Genomic DNA, 5,632 nt, shown 5'->3' on the forward strand with positions numbered 1-5,632 from the left:
AACAAAGCCCGACATTGCATTTAAATCCGCTCGGATGCTTCGTCAACAAGAAAACTTGGTATTTTTTTTTTGAAAAGTAGCCTATGCAAGACTACTTGCAAATAACAATGAAGTTTTTCTTCTGGCATAGACCTAGGCTACTTTAAAAAAAGTTTGTTTATTGTTCTTTACAAGTAGGCCTACTTCACTTCCTGGCTGATTAACCAACAAAACAAATTAAAGACGGTAGCCTACGGTATTTTTAATAAATTTTTCACAAAACATTTAGATGGTTGGTGCACCCATATTTCAAAGGGATGACCTGGGTCCTGGGAGAACAAAATCTTGTGACATAATAGAGGAATGCTTCCATCGTTACCGTAGTTTAGAATGAGTAGTAGTAGGTACCTTAGATGATCTGCTTTCTTGACAAAACGTGTCAGCTCCGCTTTGTCGCTTCTACCCTTTTTTGGACCTCTGCTATATTTGCCATATATTAACTTATATGGTCAGAATAAAAACAAATTGCAAGCGCAGGTTACTTTTATTTCAGCGATGTTGGAAAATACAATTGGTTGTAATTCAAGTGGCCCATTTGTGAAATTTCATTTGGAATCTTGTGTTAACTTCCCCGCTTCTCTTACAACTTTTATGGTTTGACCTTAACCAAGACGGTCTTGCCTTAACATATCTCCGCATCACAACTGTCCAAAAAGTACAGGCTGTGGCTGACATCAGATGCTCTGCAAACATCAACAGTCATATGAGACTGGCAATATAGGCTACAGCTACACGCGTCGGGCTCTTAATTCTTTGCTCTAAAAACTACCAAACCAAGCAAGGATGTACCAAAGCAAGCAACTACGGTGTACCAGTATATTGTAATAAGGCTTCGAAGTTGAGGAAAACGAAAATTGACGATAACTACAACGAAAATTGACGATAACTACAACGTAAAATCAAGACGCAGATGGTGTAGCTACATTCGTATCTACAATGGGCAAATAGGCCTAGCATAAGGCTTAGGCATATGATGAAACCAAAACCTGAACATACACTGCAATATTAAATCCTTTGAAAAAGAACCTACACCAATCATCTTAAACTTACTCTACTCTAACGACTAGAAATATTCATAATAATGATAAGTGATATCAATCATACCAGTGGCAGTAAACGTTCTAAGTCTAAACACTGATTGAACCAAGTAACACAACGAACGATTACTATAGCAAGAAATAAGCTAATCTGGTATAAGCATGAAAATGACGGTACAGTGCATATATGTAAGTCCACAGATCATTGTGAATGCACAGTACACACATTTGCAGACAATAAGCACTTTATCAGCCACACATATCAAAGTAAACTAGATATACAAATTCAAATAATTGCAAACAATATACAGAACAACATATGTAATGTAACCAGGGCTGTGGAATCGGAGGAATTTTGGCGTGTCCGGAATGGAGTAATTTAAAAGGCTCACTCCGACTTGATACAAAATAACGAAAAACAAAATTTTTGTTTAGACTCTTTTTAAAAGAATATAATTTCTTGTTCGCCGTATGTGGGTCTAAAACTTCACCCGAAAATAGAAGTGCTTGTTTTTGTTAAATTTGTAAAAGTCGCTGTATCAATTTCGATCATAACTTTGATGAAATTAAATTTTACAAAAATGAAAAACGATAAAAATTATAAAAAAAATGGAAACTCTGAAGCCGGAGTTGGCTAGTTATAAAACGAGGAGTCGCATATTTTTCGCAAGACTCCACAGCCCTCCCAGACAGCCACTTTATCTGGTCCAAATCTTTACCAGATTGGGTACAATTTTGGCCAAATAGAGTGGCTGTCTGGGTTGCATATAATAGCTTCTTTACGGTGTTCAAATAATCTCAAATGAACTGAATAACGTCAGTGCAAACCATATTGTCTAAGCCAAGGCTTACTTCAAATTCCTACAATACATACAATACAATTTTAGTGCCAAACTCCTCTCCAATCTTTTATCACTTTTCAAACCAGTCACATTGCAATTTGCAACAAACTGATGGCAAGCAGGGTGATCATTTGATCAAGAAGAAAAACACAATTAATTTGATTTTCACGTGCGCTCACATATTGTGACAGATTATGTAGCGTTCTAAACTGATCATTATAAGCTACTCGTAAACGATTAAAACAAAAAAGACGATATTTATGCAACAGTTACAAAGCATAAAAAGACGTACAGTATGAGTAAAACAGAGTATGGTTAACAGTCGTTGAACATTTATAAAATAGCGATTTTCATTTGTTGGCAATGCAGCAAAGTGAGCGCATTTGCCGCAAAATATCCAGTTCATTAGACAAACAGTTACATGTATATTGTATACACACCTAAACACTTAACCGACCCAACAAAGAGAAATTTCTCAGGCTCAAGCGAGTGTGATTCAAGAAAGTTTGAAATGTTGAGAAAATAACAACCAAAAGATTTTTTACAATTACAAGCAATGCCATGTCTGGAGGCATAACCGATTAACCGACACAGTAGTTTAGAAGATATTTGTTTGAGACCACGTAAACTGGGGGAAGAGTAACAAATATCACCTGCAAACTTTATGTGATTAACACAAATATCAAAAAATCAGACAAGACAAGTTAAATCACACTTATGTGCTTTTCTGTTGAATGGTGCATACATACTAAACACTGTGTGACATGCACATATCAGAGGCGTGTTTGTCTAATTCCAAGTTTGGCGTGGTTAATCAATTGACCAAACAATGCTTCTTCATCTGTATTGTATGTAGCAGTAGACAGTGCTGTCCCTATTGCTGACGAGTTTTCTTTTAACATGGAGAGCAAACATTCCTGAAAAAAAATATAAGTTATGATGCAGGCCGCATAAAAAAGAATCACAGAAAAGTACTGAAGTTCCTTGATTTATGTCAAAAACCTTCAACACTTAAATAACAATATATAAATAACACGCTTGGTCGACCTTGGATATAAACGTTTGTACAATATATATATATTGAAAAGCAAGCATACATCTTACATACCTAATTTGAAGATATTTAATATCAAGGACAAGAGACACAATTAGCTCGACATCTGTTATAGTTCTTACAATGCAATGCTTTTTCATGTCCTGATGTTACTTGCATTATCCGCTTATCAGACAAGACAAAAAGTTTCTTTTTCTTACTTGTATTTTATTTTTGTGTGAACTTTTTGGTCTTTCTTAAATACCCCCAGCAGGACTGTCACATCATCACCTTGCATTTTCTGATTCTAGGTAATAATTACCCTCAGTGAAGTCTTCAAAGGAATTTATGCTTTAAGACAGAAAGTCATTACAAATTTATGCTCTAACAGTCTCACTGAACTTGTCATCCGGGTCTTTCAGTTCTACAGCTGCACATAAAATAAGCATTTGTAATTAACTTTTACTAATTTTAAGCATGAAATTTCTTAATTTTAGCAGATGAATCTCCACAATAATTAATATATTTAGTAACAAGAAGAGATTCTATTTGAATAAGGACATTCTGATGATCCTCCTTTAGGTGAAACAGGCTGTCAAGGGTTTAGATAGTAATAACTATATTTGGTAACATAACGTGTATATATAAAGGAAAAGTTTTGTTTTGAAGGTAACCCACAGCTCGACCACAATCAGATTTTGCATTCATATAGCTCATGCGCTTAAGAGTAATTGTCATTGCAATACATATATTCAGCTTCACAGTGACATTGTTGAGACAATACTATAAAGTCACTCACTAAGTATAACCACACTCTCTACTTCATACTTTGTGAAGATTCTTCCATTAAAAGCAAGAAATTGAAAGCATTTCCAACAAAGCTGTTGTGATCTTTCTTGTGCAAGTTTTGTGAAAAATATCCATTTAAAAGACTTATCTGCACAGGACTTACACAAACAACTTTTCAATTTCTGTAATTTTAGGTATGGTATTAATTATTTTCTTCCATATCATCATTTTAGAAACTAAAATCCTCACTCACAACATAGTTGTAGTATCTGTGTGCTTACAGTAACAGTACTTATTCGAAGTGGTTATATGTAACCATGGTTGCAATCAAAAAGCATTGTTTTGTAAAAAGTGTTGCCAAGGATAGGTTTAAGCTAAGAGTTTTGCCCAAGATTTTAAAATCTCATAAATCACAAGTTTTTGTCTTCAACTACTTTAAACTTTACTAAATTATGGAAAAATTTCTTATCTGGTAACACTAGTGCTGTAAATATAGCCACGCCTTCACTTCATATTGCTAATTTCAATTCATGTGTTTATTCATCTTTGTGTTGCTTTATTTACGTATTTGATGATCAGGGATGTTGATGATGAATAAACACATGGATTGAAATTAGCAATACGAAGTGAAGGCGTGGCTATATTTACAGCACTAGTGTTACCAGATAAGAAATTTTTCCATAATTTAGTAAAGTTTAAAGTAGTTGAAGACAAAAACTTGTAATTTATGAGATTTTGAAATCTTGGGCAAAACTCTTAGCTTAAACCTATCCTTGGCAACACTTGGCAACACTTTTTACAAAACAATGCTTTTTGATTGCAACCATGGTTACATATAACCACTTCGAATAAGTACTGTTACTGTAAGCACACAGATACTACAACTATGTTGTGAGTGAGGATTTTAGTTTCTAAAATGATGATATGGGAGAAAATAATTAATACGGGTCTGCTACTATTCGGTGAGTCCGATTCGGTGAGTCTGATTCGGTGAGTTCCTAACCTCTAACCCTAAACCCCTAACCCTAAAACGGCAATGATAATTAGGCTACGGTACCCGATAATTTAAAAAAAAAATTGAAAAATCCCCCGTTAAGGGATCGGACTCACCGAATCGGACTCACCAAATCAGACTCACCGAATCAGACTCACCGAAACGGGCCATTCCGGTTTAGATAGCTCAGTTGCTACCCTGTAAATAAGCATTACGTACAGTCGTACACCTGAGATTAGTATGATGACACAAAAGCAGTAAAACACACAGTGAAAAACCAAAACATTATGCATACAGTTTACAAAAATATGAACAACACATGTTTTCACACTAGAACTAGATTTCTCTTCAGCTCACTGACATCAGCAACAGCAGAAACGTTTTTTTACCATTTCAGCAACGTTTTCTAACTACCGTAAGTTGTTTTGTTATCAATCATTATTTAATATTTTTTAAGTCAGAGTATAAATTAATAATTACCCGGATGGCCTATATCTTTTTTCATTTCTTTCCGCAGCTTTTTCTTCAACTTCCTAGTTCCTATCTTTGTATCTATTATGCTTTTCATCGTACAGAGCAGCAACATTTTAAGTTCTACCAGTTTTTTATTTAATTGTATGTTTTATTTTTTAATTGAAGCAATATTAACTGCAATATAAAAAAATTAATACCATTTGATCATGTACCATTGACATAGCCTAGTCTATGTCATGACTTAGGTTTGTTTGTTAAAGTAGGTACCATACTAAATTTTACTTTTAAATCATAGACCTAGCCTATATCGAATACCGGTACATTGTGTTATACCGGTACGGTACTGCCCTGTATTGTAGCAGGCCAAGTCAAATATAGCCACTCGGCCTTCATAGATTTAGGGCTAATAAAACAGCATAGCCTA

The 5,632-nt window shown here is 34.6% G+C and overlaps 1 long non-coding RNA gene across 2 annotated transcripts; it reads right to left on the reverse strand.

Moving 5' to 3' along the window:
- Positions 1 to 852: 852 nt before the first annotated feature.
- On the reverse strand, positions 853 to 5,368 carry LOC145767314 (uncharacterized). Of its 2 annotated transcripts, none has more exons than XR_014288761.1 (3): positions 5,215 to 5,368; positions 3,341 to 3,381; positions 853 to 2,835 (listed from the first exon to the last, which is right to left on the reverse strand). It is a non-coding gene; the product is annotated as an uncharacterized LOC145767314 (long non-coding RNA). The 2 variants fall into 2 exon arrangements; XR_014288762.1 differs by having other exon boundaries at positions 3,173 to 3,381.
- Positions 5,369 to 5,632: the final 264 nt, after the last annotated feature.

Source organism: Aplidium turbinatum, chromosome 3 (genome assembly GCF_918807975.1).
Source record: "Aplidium turbinatum chromosome 3, kaAplTurb1.1, whole genome shotgun sequence".
NCBI classification, from domain to species: Eukaryota; Metazoa; Chordata; class Ascidiacea; order Aplousobranchia; family Polyclinidae; genus Aplidium; species Aplidium turbinatum.